Here is a 17,507-nt window from a genome sequence, read left to right on the forward strand (position 1 = left end):
GTTATTAATAGTCTGTCCTCAAAACTCCTTTTGCCAAGTACAGGAGTCCCACTACCCACTCTCAACAGACAGGCGATTAAACAAATCCAAGTGAACAAGCCACAGAAATCCTGTTTAACTGCATAGCCTCCTGAGATCTCACAGGCATCTTATTTTACATCAGGAAACCAAACCAGCATCTAGAGGTCTCTAGACAGCATATATCTGAAGTCACCACCATGATGCCTCAGCAGAACGAGCTAGTGCCTATGCAGGCAATAATTCAGACTCATATGCTTATATGCCCAAAGACGTGTAATTCATTAGCTTGCTCTAAGGTTACCTACTATGCCCCAAAGGTGCCATGCTCAGTCCAGCTGAAAAGACAGAGCCACTTTATTTCAAAGGAAGAAAAGACTTGGCCACTATCCATCCTTAATATATAGGCAAGTATTACATATTTAACATAAAGTAATGATTAAGGCATTAAACCAGAAACTGGAAGAGTTGGGTCTAACTGAACACCTTGAGAACATTGAGCAGACATCCCCCCAGCCCCATCCCAGCTGAAACTCTTTAGGCTTCTGACACAGAAAAGGTAATGGAAGCTACTACCTACCTAATTCTGTGAAATGTCTACCACTCTTACTAAACCTGAATTATTAAAGAGACCAGTAAGACACCAGGGGTGAACACCCTGGACCTGCATGGCACTAGTAGGTAGAACCTCCCCAGAACTGCAAGGGAGAGCTGCAGGTTTCAACTGGCCCCTTGTGTCTATATTACTGACCTGGTGTTCTGCGTACTACATCAGAGAGGAGACTTTCAGGATGCCCAGATACTTCACAATTCAGCTCTCCTGGCATCCGCCTGTTTCACAGGTAATCACATTATCCACCAAGAAGGGCTCAGTTTGCCAGTGTCCTCCTGCCTTGACACTGTTCTTGCTTGCATTACCGTGCTATGACAGGTAAATACCTGCAAGGTTCAGTAAAAGCAGGAGGGAACTAAAGGCCCTCCAGGAGGGCCAGGCAAATGGAAAAGTGCAGTTATCAGTGTTGCAGTGACAGGCACTGGGTTTATTTTAAAGGGCTTCTAAAGTCTTATGCTGTCAGCAGATCTGTCAGGCTTGCAAGGCCATGCTGTACTGACTGTAATTCCCCACTGAAGATGTGCAAAGATGCAGTAACAAGTAAGGGTTCAAATGTGATATATTTTCCCCTTCCGCACTACTGGAGGAAATACATGATCATTACGATGATAAGGGATATAAACCCATCATGTGCTCAGGCTTCAGAAATCTCCACGGTGATGTAAGAACTCCACAGATAAAACCATGTACATCTCACACACACTCAGAGCTCCAGCATGTACTTCCTGAGACACACTGGTACCCGGTTCCTGCCACAGAACAGAAATTTCCTCTTGCCTTCGTCACTGTCAAAGCTATCCATTCCCTCACTCCATAAGCAGCATGTACGATCCTGTCCAGTGACCACAGTGCCCACAAGGCTCAGTCACAGCTTCTGCTGAATGGCATTTCCTGTGAAATGGTCTTAATACAAATATATGCAAAGAAAATGGGGAGCCCTTAAAAACCTTTTGTGTCTGTTTGAGGATGAGGTACTCCAGTCCTTGCCCAGCAGCAACCTAGGACCCCTGGACACTGCTCTAGTGACACCACACCTGCAAAGGAGCGTGGATCTGCAAAGCCTCCTGACCACCACCAAGATCCTATGACAGCATGGTGCATCAGCTTTATTTTGCAACTTCAAGTTCCCCTGTTTCTCCAATCCTTTCAAACTCCTGTTTTTTGTTTTTTAAACAGTTCTTCCCATTTTTTTCACATCTGTCTTTCTGATGCAGCCAGGTGCAGACTACTGCTGTCTGAAGAAGACCTGGAGAAAACAGGCTGTTTTTCTGACAATTGCCATGAAAACAGCAGCTTTATTTGAAAACGGACAGCAGCTTTATTAAGTTAACCAATGTCAAAGTTCCCTATGTCTGCCCATTCAAAACATTTTTAGTAGAAAAATTCTTGTTTGAACTCTGTAGTTACAACTTAGGGAAGTTTGATCCATCCCAAGGGTTGTGGGGAATTGTTCAGCACTCAGCACAAGCAGCAGCAGCAAAAGTTCCAGATGCCTCCCAAGTCCACTGGTTTGCCCAGAAAACACCAGTCACACATTTGCCAGCATTTGCCTCTCTCCTCATTACAGCAGCTTCCTCATTTGTCTCTGTAAAAAACTTAACAGTTCACCCTGTAACTGTCCCCAAACCCTTAACAAGGGGCATTTAAACTCCATAGGACGGCTGAGGCAGTCGTAAGCCTACAAGTCTTCCCAAAGGACACTGAGTACAGGGAACAGTAATACACTGTACAGTGAAAGAAAACAAACCTTTATTTGTTATCACATTTGTTTCCTGGTTTGACAAGTGCAAGGCAACTGCATTATACAGAAAAGCTGCTGGCAAGGAGTAGACCAGAAAGCCAACCAATACCTAACTCCGTGGATTACCTACTACAACAGGACACTGATAAACAAACAGAGAAAACATTTCAAACTGGGACAGCTGCTCTTGTTGCACCCAGCACACTCAGAGTCCACAAGTAGAATTGCCCCGTACACAAATGTTCATACAGGGTACCCTTGTTCACTAGGACCAGAGGAAATTAGGCACAGTCTTGCCATCAAAGACTGGGAAGATGGCCATGCTTGGGAAGCAAGGACAATTACATGTACCAAGGGACACTCTTTAGGCTTTATCCCTCTGGCTGATGACAGAGAGAAAAAGAACAAAAATATTCCATGTTCTTAAAGGCAACCCGATTAAAAAACCCACATCTACAGCATCAGCATATCTTGAAATACACTAAAAATGTGAACACTTCTAGTCTTCTCTGCCCTATAATAATGGTTCATCAGTCTGTCCACTTCCTTATTAAATTAATATGTCACCAACTTTAATTAGAATTACCAGGCTGTGACAGGGCTTCTCCTCTAAATGCCAAAGGCAACAATAGCAATAAAAAACATTAAAAAAAAAGAGAGAACATGTGACCTTCAGTCCCACCAAAGACTATGAACATTCCACTGCTGATACCAGTTAGTTGTTACATGCCTCCTCCAAAGCTGCATCATCCATCAACCCAGCCATTGGAGCAGACTTCCTAGACTCGAGAATACTGCTGGCTCACAAGTGAGTCAGCAGACCAGGCACTGTAAACACTTTCTCTGCTTGGAAGGGGTGTGGGATGCCTGGCTGTCTCCATGTGATAGGTGGTTATGGAGTTTCCCAGGAAACTGGCAGCCAAGCTCTCAAGTCTGGAATGAGAAGTTCCAGGAACTCCTCATGCCTCACCAGGTTCTTCTACTTTATGAGCTCCCAGCTGCTCCAAGCCTCCACTCTACATGGTCCTGCTGCAGCTATGCTTCCTGCTCACATCCACCCTCTTGGTAAACCTTTTTATGGCCTGGTGTCTATTGCACAGGTCTGCTGGAGCCAGGAGATCTGGAATGTTACACAGTGCACCTTCTGCAACCTGGGCTTCTGCTGGAATGGCAGTGGGACACCGGAAAATCCACTGCACAGAGCCACTCTGCCTGATGACTCTGTAAAGAAAGCAAGGGACAAGGATGTCACTCCTGACTGCTCTGATCAGAGGGGTCAGACTCTCACTCAGGAATAGCCCAGTAGATACTAGACAGTCTGAACAACCTGCTCTTCCTCTGAGAAAAACAAACTTGTAAGGTGCTAGGTCCAAACCTCACAAAGTTCTCTGAGCACAGCCTGTCTTTGTCCCTGCTTTGCTTTATGTGACTACAGCCTCAGAGCTGCTCCCTTTAAAACTACCTAAACATACCTCAACTTACCCTCCCTCTCCCAAACATGAGACCCAAAACTAGACTTACCAATGTCTGAATCCTGCTTGTTGTCCAGTAGGAGGAAGAAAGAACTTTCTTTTGCAGGATCTGGGCTGGGTGCCTGGAACAAGCCCTCCTCCGTATCAGCTGGCAGATTCATACAATTCAGAGGGCTCACAGCCAACTGTCAAGTGGTGATGGTCTGAAGATGAATAGTTGAGTCCTGTCTGTGAGCTGGAGCCTGCTGGCAGGAGGAGGAAGAGGAGGACTGGGTGTCCCAGTGCAAAGACTAGAGGCTGGAGTGTTTTAGGCATGAGTGGTGCCTGTTTCAGGATGAGGGTGATGGCTACAAAGATCTGACAGTGTTTCTGGAGACAGGTTGGTCCCTCACACTGATGGTATGATCTTGACTAGTCCACATCTAGCTTACCAAAGCTTAATAAAGGTGAGAGCAGGCCTGAACCAATGCGGGCATACCAGATGTTTCAGTTCTGTCCTCTCCAGAGAGTTGTTCTTCACCCCACAGAGAGCCTGACATAAAACTGAATGGCAAAAACAAGTCCTACAAAATCTCATACTCAGTGTACAAGCAGTAATCACCCATGAGCAAGGGCAGCTGTACTTAACCATGCTGTAACCTCCTCTTGTTTTTCTGCCCTAATGAAGCACTGGTGACCAATACGATGGAATATTCCTAGGCAATGAGTTCATTACACAAGTGAGGCTTTGGCAAAGTTGTAGTGCCAGGTGTATTCTTCCCATATGAAGAACAGATACTGATATCCCCTGGGACCAGTTGATCACCTGTGCCAAGAGAGGTCCTGAAGAAGACCAACAACATAATGTAAAGATACATGTGGGGGTGATGGCATCAGTCTTTCAGTCTCATGGAAACCAGGCTCTTCCAGGCAATTCTGATCATTCAGACCTTTTACCTGGTCCTCAGAGCTGACTTCTGGCACTCCAGCTGGGATTTCTAATGGCTCAGAGAGTTTGGATAATCAGAGGGTTTGGGTCTTAAAGGCAACTCTGCAGCTTTCGTGCAGAACAGCACAGACAAATACACTGCTCTATGTTCTTCACAAAGCCACAACAGAGGCATGTCCCTCCCCTGCAGTGCTTGCACACCTTTTGAATTCCTGTATACAAGTGCCAGAATCTGAGACTGTTTTCATTAACTTCTGCTTCTATTTCTAAACTTTTTAAATGGCTAATCGCAGCTGTCTTTGCTGCTGAATGAACATTTACCGCCTCGTTGTAGCCTTTAGAAATAGATTTATCATGCAAGTGCTGGTAGAACATTAAGTATAGCTGAAATAATGTGCATATATAACAATAATAGCCTTCCCTAAGAGATATTATGCCATAGTTGGTCACAACAGTCCAAAAATAGAATGATTGTTCTCAAATCAGTAGCACACCCCACTCGTGTTGCTCATCTCTCATCACAAGGACACTTCTGTTTTGTGCAGCTGGGCTCTTACTTGTCTAGATTTGACTTGTCACATGCTATGTTGTTAGTGTGTTTACTGCAATCTTTTTTTGTTTGCTTATTTGCATCATTCATTTTGTCATATTTTTCCATTATTTATACCTAAAATGTCTATCGCACCAAATTGCATTAATTTCCTGTATCACCTGGGATTCTGCTTTTAACAGTGACCAACAGGGATTTTTAGATTAAAGCAATTAAAAATATATATGTCTAGCTACTACTGCAATGCAGGTGCAGAGAGAGCAGTAGGAATTCTCTCCAGACACTATCCATGTAGTCAGCTTACACAGCAACTAACTGGCTGCTCCTCCATCACCTTCACTTGATAAGTATTTTCTTCACATTTTACAGAATATAAACCCCCGTCTTTTGAAGCACAAATACAAAGCTTCTATGGATAACTTCATACTGCAGCGAGTTTCACTTTATGGGACTAAAAGCTGCCAAGCCTTCTATAGCACTGAGAAACCAAGATCTTTCGGGACCCTCCAGGATGTGAATCTTAGAGAGAAAGGGGTGGGAATCTTCCTCCACACTGGCTTGCTTCTGTTTTAGTGAGTGTGAGGTTCTCATTTCACAAGATGAAAAAAAAAGAGAAGACACTGAAAAGTTCAATCTGTACAGTCAGACTTCACATTCTTGTTTTCCATGCTGAAAAAAAAAAAAAAGAAAAAAAAAAAAAAGAAACCAGATCTGAGGAAGAATCTGTGTGCCCAAAACATGAATAAAGCTTTCTTTTTCTTACAGTTGCTGCAATAATTGTTTGACAGTCTCTCCCTAAAAATCCTGCCTCTTATATAACTTCGGGTGATCACAAACTACAATGCTACTACTACAAAAAGCATTTTGCCAATTATTTCACCATTAGTGCCTCTTTCTCCTCAGAGGCACCAGGACAGATGCTGCCTATTAATTTTTCATTAATTTCAATTCTTTCTTGACATATCAAATTTATCCATTAGGTGTTTTTTAACTTGGCAGATAGAAATACATAACTAATTCTCAGAAGAATTAAAAAAAATACAGTTTGCGTTTTGGTTTGGGTTGGGTTTTTTTTGTGATTACTATTTCTAAAGTTTGTTTCTTACTCTCAAAAATAGAAAAATACAACAAGAAACTAAAAGCTAGGAACAGCCAAATGCACTCTGCCTGAAGCTGAGTGACTCCACTTCGATGGAAGCAGGAAAGGTCCCTACAGACATGAAAAGTGAGAGCAAGGTTTTAACTCTACAAAATTTCCCACGTCTTGCCCCAAAACTTGACACCACTTGCCAGTGACCCAGAGGTAAGATAACTGCTACAGAGCGGAATGTTAATAGAACTTCTAATTCTGTATAGGTGCTAAACTATGTAGCCGTGATTGCTTAAACATGGATTACACAACCTAAAATTCATTGATTGACAGAGAAACCACAGAGGGTGCCTATGTAGAAACAAATTAATTTCATCTGCCTTATTATTTTTGTATCTAAACCAACATCAACAGATTTGAAAGAAACTGTACAGTCCTCATTTTTTTTGTTATTTTCTATATGCTACAGTAAGAGAAATAATCTATATGAATAAACTGCCATGCGTTAAAAACCAACCCACATCAGCTTTCACAGAAATGCAGTCTACCCGAAAAAAAACCAAAACTTTGGATATAAAACCTTCCAATTAAGGACCAGTTCTCATATACGATGTGTATCCATAGCTCCCATGACTTTCCTAAAATGTGTTCAGATTAGATGGGTATTCTTTTGACTCACTGACTTGCCATATTTAAATTTGATAGGCATGATTGGCTGGAGACAGCCATCATGAGCAGATTTAGTTTTTTCTTTCAAGAAGAACACTTTGAAGTGCTGTTAATAAATTGGCCATTTAGAAATCTGCATTTCAGAAACAGCGTAAATAATTAGCCATCCCTTTTAGCATTCTCCCACTGTTACCATCCATGTAACTTCTGATACATAATCAAGAATAAACCACTGAACTACAAAGTGTAATTAAAGTTACATTAACTTTCCATGCTATATGCTACAGAATAAAGATTCAGTTACAGGGAAAAAAGCCTAAGTCAACCAGAGCTAAGCCATCCTGGTCCATTCCAGCTGAAAGGGAAATAAATGGGGACACTCCACACCCACACAGGGCAGTTTCTGAGCTCATTTTTAAACACTTCACAGTTCTATATATAGAAGACTTCCAGCAAAAAGAATTTTATGGTGTGATGGAAGGAAGGAGCTTTACTAAGTATTCCTGCTATTCAGATATCATTAGGGACTGTACCATAGAGCTTGCACAACCCCCCTCTGAGATCAAGGACCTATAATGATAGCTGCTGTGTAAAGAAAAAGCCTGTATCTTAAGGAGCTTATCGCCTAAGTAGACAGACTATAATCAGTATGGTGTGAACCCAGTCTGCACAGCATTTAAGCTATTTTATTTCTTTAAAAGCTACATTACCCATGAAAAAGACGTGGGTGTGAAACTGCACCTGAATCTCAGTGTCCAGTCCATTATTCATGTGCTGTCTCAGTTTGTAGCACACAGTACAAAACATAACTTTGTCCTGTAAGCCTCAATTACCCTGAAATTATAAATTCCTTCTATGCTGCTTATTTCCTGCAGTGAATGATACCATATTCCATAATCGGACCTAATACAAGTCTGTGCACTAAGCAGTTCAGGGCAGACTTACAAAAGAACTCACAGTTGCTGAAAATGAAGAAAATTCACAACTGCTCATATCCATAATCTTTGTGCTACCAGGGAATAATTTGATCCTTAAACAGTAATTACAATTTTGGAGCATGAACTTAGATGACTTGCTATAACTTTATTATTTACATAAATATGGCACGGCTGGTAAACTGTACATACGTGTAATGAAATATGGTACTAATCTCTCCATCCCAAAAGGTCACCAAGCAGCCATGCCAGTGGCTTTTATGCCATTTGGAGAGATTTGTTTACATAAAAACTCAACTATGGCAATGGTACAGCATATTCAATGTGCTTACTGTAAGCTTTTATCCAGGTACAGACTGCTAATAGGAGCCACATGCTGGCCCCACGCTGATTATTTATCAAATCCAGGAGATATCAGCCATAAATCAAGACTAGTTCATCACTCTGGTCAGCTCCTCAATGTCCCTACCAGACCATATGAAATGTCAAGAGATTATCACAGTATGTTAGAGATTGGAAGGGACCTCAAAAGATCATCTAGTCCAATCCCCCAACTGATGAACTATCATTCATCATGGCTTCATTCAGTAATGACTCTCCATGTCAGATCAGAGGAATGTGAAAGATTAGTAATACATTTAGCCACCAATAGCCAAGGTTCTGCATAACTCTTCATCTGCCTTTAAAAAACGAGAGTAGGCCACCACACCGAATGGTGGTGTGACCTCAGTTCACATGGCAGTCACTGAACGAGAGGAGTGGAGCCAACCATAATTCTGACATTTCTCAGATGAAAAAGGATTGTTCAGTGTTTTAACTTCAGTTGTGCAGGGCAAAATTGTTCAGCAATCAGGATTACATTTTGCAATCCTTGCTTACACTGAAAAAGGCTTCATCTTACACATACTACATCAAGATACTTCATTGGTGATATGCTAAAAATAAAGAGCCAAGAGCTGTAGTTTTAGGTTTTCCATAGATACTGTGTTGATTCTGTCTGTATGATCCATGACAAATTAGGTTCAGCAAATTCTGCACCTAAATCTCAAAATCCCAATCTCAAAAGAGCAACCACCTACCATGCACAATTTAGTAAAACATTCTTTTTATGTTGATTTATATATAGAGCAGTGGGTTGGATGGTCTTAAAACATTTAATTTTAGGCTTTTGATAAGTTCATGTACCAAATTATTTAAGTGCCAGAAAAAAATGATTCAGAATTTCATCTGGTATGATGCTCCCGCTGTATGTGATAAACAACTGTAGAATACAATTTTAACTCCAGACTTCACTCTTTAAAGGCAACATTAAAGAAAAATAAACAATGAGACATCAGATCAGCCTATATTCAGTTCTTCACAGTCATGTATTTTCAGAAGTACTGTGTAGAGTGTTTTCTCATCATATAAACAAGCGTGGCATTGGGGTGAGGGCATCTAACTATAAGGCAGCAAATGAGAGGAGTATTTGCAACTTGGGCCTCCCACTTCCTGGGCAAGGGATCTACTCAGTAGGCTATTACATATAGATATTATAGGCTAGTGTGCATATATATATAAGCACATACACATGTATACGTATACACTATATAAATGCCTCCCTTTGTTAGGCATCTTATAAAAGGCAAAGCACATCACCTGTATCCCAAGCAGCTATGCAAAGAGGTGGCCCCTGCCTCTTGACTGTCTACTAGCATCGTACCTTCAGGAGAACAGCAGGTTTCAGCCGCAGAAAGATAAGCTGAGGGCAGCAAAGGTACCTCCCATCCTGCACCACACAGGGTGTTGCGGATAATTCTCTGAGGTTCCTAAGCCTCCCTTCACAAATGCAGATGGTAAATACGGGCCTGTGAACTTTGTTCTCAAGGACCAGTAGACCCAAGACAATAAAACAGAGTACTGCCAAACTCCCTTCACAAGAAGAAAGCAGGGAAATAAGAACAATCGGCCATTTTCCAGCAGGGATCTGCTGAGGCAATTTTGCATCTTATCTGAAAAGTCACAAGAAAACAACCCATACTATCTGAAGCCCCAGTTATTTATAGTTTACGTTTACTCGCTGCTCAGTAGAATAAATGTGCAGAGTACTACTGTGGTAAGACATAAAAACATTACTAGTTATACTGACATGTGCTCTAGTAAAAACTTTACAAATGGAAATACTGCTGCTAAATTTCTTTTACTCACATTTCTAAGCCACTGTATCCCTATCTGCCACATCATTGGCAATGCCCTAATCATCTCCTCGATAGTCTCCTTGTTAAATTGCTTTTTATGGATTAAATAACTTTTCCAGCAAATCACATCCTTTCAGTATGTAAACCATGCAAAGGAAGCCAAAGGGGAGTGGTGTGCAGATTACATGAAGGAGCAGCTTTAGATTCACACTCTCACCTCCTGCCACTGCATCCAGTATCTGACCAGCCTTCTTCCCACCTCTCCCTGCAGCACAACTCTCCATCCCCAACCCTCTCTGCCCTTTGCAAATCCCCACTGTTCTTCACATCTCCCTCCCCACTGTCTCCCTCCCTATATTCATCTGACCATTACTTGCATTTGACTCTCATTCGACCACATTTTCTCTTCATCTCTACAGTCCAACCTTAATGCCCCTTCTGCCCATTATTACTCCCCCATGCACAGCAGACCCACCTACTTATTCTCTGAACTACTATTCTCCCTCACGTCCTCTTCTGTATTAGTTGATCTTGATGTGCTTGGCCATGGGAAGATAATCTAGACAGTAATCTAGAAATGGCTGATCACCAAACTGGCCACCCAGAAGGCATATCTATGTGAGCTATCAGATCAGATCACACACTATCCCCCAGGATAGCTGAACAACCTGCCATATGCTTACACAGCTGCCCTAGATGCTTGGACATGAGGTACTGATTTATCTTAGGTAAAGGGGCAGCTCATAACATCCTACCATATCCAGCTAAGACCAAGCCTGACCTGCTGAAGCTGAAGTCCAAGACATGACCTGCCTAATGCAAGAATTGAGTATGGATTTCCTAAGCTGTATGACAGCTGTATTGCATTTACCTGGGTAAGCAGCTGTGGCAAGACCTTTGAGAGGAAGACGGACTTTGCCTTTTTCTTTTTGCTCTTTACCAGCTGTGGCGTTTGAGTGGAATATGGTAAACCAACGACTTCACTACCCTTTCAAACTGTGACAGCAAACTGTGATTAGGAGCCCTACCTAAGCTTGTTGACTCATAATTATTTAATCTCCTAGCACCATTTTGTCTTCCTGTACTACCCTACTTCAGAAATTTGCCAGTGCCTAAGGGTGGCTTAAGTCACCACTAATGACTAGGTTACTAGTAAACAGCATTACTTAGTAATGACATAATTCAGTTTCCTGAGTTTTTTGGATGGAAACACATGCTTGTTAATATGGGATTATTTTTTTCACTGCAAAGGAATGTCAGATATTTGACCTTTGCCTTTTTTTCCCACTGCAACTATCAGAGTGGCTACTTCTACATGTCATCTACAACAGACTTTAACTGTGCATGATACACACACACATATTGGAGCATGCAAATAAGGAGACAAGGTCTAGCTTCACAATTCATATCTCCATTCACGCAGAGCTGTTGTCTAATTGAGCATAAATCCTATCATCCTCTGTGTCTTAGAATAACAAGCTACTTAGTATAACTAAGTGGTGGATAAGTAACAGTGATCTGGTGTGAAGATGATCACTGCATCAGTAACAAGGTGGATATTCAAACAGTATTCAGAATCATTTTACCATCACATCCTGGCTTCAAAAGACCATTAGTGGAATACCAGGCTTGACTTCGGTGCTTATATTTTAAGCAGAGGTGATAAATTAGAGAGAGTTCAAAACCTGCTACAGAAATAACTGGAGATCTGGAAAATGAACATTTCTGACTAAAGCTCAGGTGTGTAGATTGCACAGAGGAGGTTAAGACGAATTTAGTCTTCCTCTCCAGACAGAAGTATGAAGGTACTTTTAATACTAGACAGTTCTTAAATTTTCATTCAAATGCCTAACATAGTTTAATAACTGGAAGCTGAAGCTAGAAACATAAACTAGAAATAAATAAGGGGTTTTAAGAATTTTAATAATTAACTGTGGAACACTTCACTTATCATGAATTTCTCATCCCTTGAGGACCTTAAATCTAGATGGTGCATATTTCTAAAGGATAAGCTCAAGCTTAAAAACCAGACAAACACACAAAACTCCTAAAACTTATATGGCCTTTACAAGAAAAACCCATCTATTAATATTACACATGGAGTATGATGTGGAGCCAACTGTGTGATAGTAATAGTCCTGCCTAGGCTAAAAGAACTACGAATCCAAGATGAGACACGCACAAGGTGTAACCCAAGAAAGGCCAGACACAGCTGAATTTACATCCATAAACCCACATGTCCAGAATCAGTGCATCTATGACTCCAGGCATGATACTGCATAACCACCTGATGTGTTACTGAGTAAAAGTAATCTTCACACAAAAATGACTATTGTTACAGTACAGCCTGTACAGTCCCAGGGAAAAAAGAAGAAAAAAGAGATGAGAAAGTCTTTTAAATGTAGCTCTAAAATCATGTAATCAGATAGAAAATTAAAAGCTGTTTCTGTTAAAGGTGGACCATACATTTTCTGTACATTTATTAAAGGGATGGGGTCAGGAAGAAGCACCCACTCCAGAAACTTCTTCACCCCAGACTCAAGCAATCACGTTCATATCTTCCAAGCCAATCTACAGCAGTTGGCTAGAATTGAACACGCAGCTTTGCAGTCACCTGCCTCAAGAGCATGGGAAGTCACTTGCGAAGATTCTCCCTGCCTGTTACTGTTACTTTGCAGCACTAGTTTCCTACCAAATTGGTAACTGCAGCAGAGTCATCCAGGCAGCTCTGATGGTGGGAATATGTGTCTCAATCTGCTGCCTGACATAATGCCATACTCCATTCCGCACAATATGCAGAAGGTCATGATTATCTCCCCTTCCGTGACTAGGCGTTCCCATAAAACATACCACCACCACAGCAAGAGCTTGTACTTCAGTTACAGGGCTCAGGATGTCTTGACTGCATCTGCAGGCTGCATCTGCCTGTCACTTGTGAGGAGAGAGGGTTTCTCCTAGAGACAGTCTTGCAGAAGCTGGAAGAGGATCACAAACACAAAACAGGATGACCAATGACTTCACCACATGCTGAACCAAAGGCAAAACCAAGTCCTTTGTTTCAGCTTTCCCACAATAATCTCTTAGCATGACTCAGAAAACCCCACAAAAATACCAGCAGGTTATGAAAGTACAGAGCAAGCATCTGAGTATGGCCACCCTTTCCTGTATTTATGGGAGACACATTCAGATAGTAACTCAAACCTTCACCTCCTTCTCCTCCAAGTACAAAGGATTCTCTTTTGAGCCATCCTACTGTAATGCAAACTTAGAGCAACATGCATATAGCTTAAAAAAACCCCAACAAAATCAACAACAAAAGGCTTACAAATATACTTGCACTGCAGGCATGATTCTTCCCTGGGGAGAGGATGAAAGAGCAACATATGACAGATGTTTGTCATGTCATTCTATATAGTATCCTAATGCACTCAAACAATAGCGATAAGACTTGTACAGAAACCTAAACAGACCAGACTGAAACAAAGTGTTACAAAAATAACACTTGAACAAGAACAAAAGGAATCCAATATGGAAAGCCCAAGAAAGTATTTTTAGGAAGATGTGTTGATTTTTTTTATGTCAGTTTTAAAAAAAGAATAAAGTCCCTTTTAAGGACTCCTTCAAATCCCAAATTTGTCTCCATTATCTGCTGACTCAGAGACTTCACAAGACTCTCTGGCTGCGAAACTGCAGGGGTTGCTTCCGACATAATATAGTATTGATGTACCACTGAAGGATGTAACACCATGAAACAGAGCATCCTCTTATCCTGCAGGATTTCTAGCTATTCTCTTATGCTTCACATTTCCTCCCTGCAGCCAAAACCTCATCTTCTCTTATGCAAAATTCCTCTCTATACTAGTTTTATAAATAAGCAGATAAAAAGAATAAATAAATTATCCTCTGGGAAAGCGGCTGAGCAGTGAAATGTCAGAGTGTAATGGATACCTGATCATATAGGCATAAATTTCAACTGTGAAGTGTAAACAGACGCACAACACTCTCATAATTCATTCACTCACATAAATATGTATGAAGGCAACTTAAAAAATCATTCCGCCAGTTTGGGCAGTATGTATGTCATCATGCGAACTACTGCACAGACACTGCACAAGCTCCTATGGGGAAAATGACACAGATGCTTTGATTTTTCAGGCTTCTGCCATTCACTAGAAGACAATGAAAGCATCATTCTTCAATCCAAACTGGTTATTAGTATTCCATTATAGACCTGAGATGCTGAAATCATTCTCCAAACATATGCTGTTAAGCAGTCTAAGCAAAGAAAACTCCTGCATAGCTTTTTGTTTGTGTTCAGGTATTTGGAATCTGCAATAATTAGATTAGGAGGTATCTCTGAACACTGCCGGATGCTGTTACCACTAATGATAAAATAAATTTAAAATGCAGTTTACCTGCATTTGCTAGAAAAAGAAACAACTCTCTGCCACCATAAACTTCTCTTCCTCACACAGGCTCAACATCCATGAAAGCCCACTCTCTTCAGTGCTACTGAAGAGTACAGAGCACAGTGCTACTGTGCTTTCTGATCTCAGCATAAGAACTATATCCCACAACCTGTTCCCAAGTTTAAGAATGTACTTCCAAATGTTTCCTAGCTTCTGCAAACATTAACAGAAGTTTTACAATGTGAGTAAAAGTCTTAAATACAGCATTAAAAAGATGTCCCTTCCTACTAAGGTGGTGGGACATAGCACAGTGAAGAATAGGACAGAAAAAGCAAGTAGCCAGCTAAAGAACTGAGGTGGATTCATGGTGTGCTCAACGTGTGTGGAGGCAGAGAAACCGGCAGGTCCAAAACAAGTAAATCCTTGTGCACTGGTCCTGTTGTTGGGAGGGGTTTGGAGGGAGGAAGGCCGGACACCTCCACAAACCACAAGAGATCCCCTCTGCTTTTCAAAGAGGAGCCCCACTACACTTTTCTTTAATCGATTTAGGAATCAGAAATGGCTGTTCCACATTCTTATATTTAATCTTGAACATATTTAAGTTAGAATAAAATAAAGGCTTCCCATTCATAATCCCATATTAACACACACTGAGGAATACCCAGAAAAGTCTACAAGTGTATAAAGATGCAGATAGCTACTGAAGTTTCTTTAAGTGCCTAAACCACCTGAAAATCCCACTAGCTGCTTTTATACCTTTCAATACTAACCTTTAAATATAGGGCTGACAGTCCTTGCTCAAGTAATCAAGGTTTGCAAGACCATACACTGATTTTGGAACACTTCCTTAAGCTCCAAAGGGATTATCTGTTCCCGTTACTACCCAAAATGATTAAGTCACATGGTTCTGAGCCCATCACAAATAAGAGACCAAATCTGCTTTTCTTCTGTAGAAAACCTTTTCACAACATGTGAATCAATGCAACACATAAATGAGGTATTATCCTCAGTGTCAGACAGGAGTATAGAGAAAAGGAGATTAATTCTTTTTATTTTACTACCCAGTAAAAAAATACCAAAACCAAAACGTAAACTCAGTCTCTGATTCTGTGTTCTCATTACTGAAACTCACTTGAACTACATGTTCTAAAAAATTCCCTTTAAAATCGATTTACATGTTTTAAAATCAAGTAGTTTTAAGATTATCAAAGGTAGATATTTCTTCTGGGCAACAACTCTGCAGATGAAGCCTGAATTTCTTGCAAAATTCTACCATGGAGTTATAAACATAGATAATAAATTGGACTCTGACAGGACTTTGGCAAGACTTCGGCAAGACTTCCCTATTTTATATTTAGGTATTAAAATCTAGCTATTTATTTATTACACTTAAGAGGGTAATTTTACTTTTCTCCTCCATTGCTTTTACATTGTTTGAGTGAACACTAATGAGTATAATTACAACTTCCAATACTGGTTCTTGGAATAACTTGGAACAACTTCCAATACTGGTTCATGTGAATGACATGAATATTTGTTGGATTAAGATATTTATGTTTGTGTAGAAAGATGGAATCAAAAATTGCTTTAAGCCAGAGTTCAATTTTTCATACTCCAGAAGAATGAAAAACAAATCCTTCCCCCACAACTCCTCACACTGAACATTATGATAAATAATAAAACTGAAATATAAAGCAGAAATATGGAGTGCCTGAAAGTTAATCCTCCAGTGGCTAACAGTTTGCTATGCATCAAAGCTGAACATTTTGGTCCTTTTTACTCAATATAGGGAATTTGTCCTAACTTAGGAGGAACAAATAAATATTCTTTTCTTAAAAAAAGGAGAGAAAAAATAAAATACCTATTTTCAGTAAACTCAGATATTGTCCTTGTAAATGGAGTAATAAGAAGCACTGGTGTCTTAAAAACCAGAGAATAAAGTTGACCATACTGCATTTTCAGTTTTGCCCATGAATCCAGAACAATTCCATGGCAGATTTAATCAGGGTTTATGATGTCTTAACTGACAGCAGATTTTTGTCCCTGAACTGCGAATCTACAAATAGAAATAATGTATTTCAGCCTGACTACATTTTATATCTTTTCAGGCAGGTAAACTCTTTTCCTTTAAAAGACTTGCTCTTCTAAGTCTTTCCAAACAACCCAACCATAGTTTTGTAAAATCACTTTGAGGCAAAAGAGAAGACAATACCCTGTCTTACCTGACATCTGAGAACAATAAACAACCTCAGTCCTGGAATCTAGAACACCTATTGAACAAATCCCAAACAGTGTCTAAGTGTATAGAAGAATCAATATCTTCAAGAAAAAAATGCTGAAATTCAATCTCTTTTATAGAAAACAGAAAGAGCAAAGGAGTAACTTAGACTTTTTTTTCTTTTCAAAAACAGCTTCATTTGGAACCAACTTTGCTGTGAAGTGGGGCCTTACATTTTCTTGCTGTATCCTGTACGTGCCTAGTGCTTTTACTGAAATCCTACATTTGGATTTGGGCAATTACAATCCAGCAAACACAGATCAAGAGTTGAATCTAGACACCTTTAATACTGACTTTGAACCAGTAATTTTGTAATTCCCTTCACTTACAGTGCTGCCCCTACAACAAACAGAAGACTGCCCAAAAGTATGAATTGCAAAAGCTCAGAAAAGCAAAGAAACACAACACAGGAAGTAGGTTCCTTATACAAAGAAACAAAACAGACAAATTACAGATTATAAAAATGTACAACAATGCAACACAGAGATGTACTTTTGGCCAGGTATCTTCCAAAGTGTTCACATATCCTCAGGAGAAAAATCTAGTGCAAAGACAGTAATCACAAACCATTAACTTCTACTACTACAGTTCGGTTGGAAAGGAAGGAATTAAATTCTCTGGAACTGC

The 17,507-nt window shown here is 40.4% G+C and overlaps 1 protein-coding gene and 1 long non-coding RNA gene across 15 annotated transcripts in view; both read right to left on the reverse strand.

The window, feature by feature from the left end:
- The window catches only part of MAGI2 (membrane associated guanylate kinase, WW and PDZ domain containing 2), a 728,751-nt gene that overhangs the window by 692,138 nt on the left and 19,106 nt on the right, over positions 1 to 17,507 (reverse strand). The gene's annotated exons all lie outside the window — the stretch shown is intronic.
- Positions 2,362 to 5,833, reverse strand: LOC133219207 (uncharacterized). Its single transcript, XR_009727379.1, has 2 exons — positions 3,894 to 5,833; positions 2,362 to 3,593 (listed from the first exon to the last, which is right to left on the reverse strand). It is a non-coding gene; the product is annotated as an uncharacterized LOC133219207 (long non-coding RNA).

Source organism: Neopsephotus bourkii, unplaced genomic scaffold, assembly GCF_033783945.1.
Source record: "Neopsephotus bourkii isolate Nb327-2 ecotype Australia unplaced genomic scaffold, CSIRO-AGI_Nbou_v1 NB_1328, whole genome shotgun sequence".
Lineage (NCBI taxonomy): Eukaryota > Metazoa > Chordata > Aves > Psittaciformes > Psittacidae > Neopsephotus > Neopsephotus bourkii.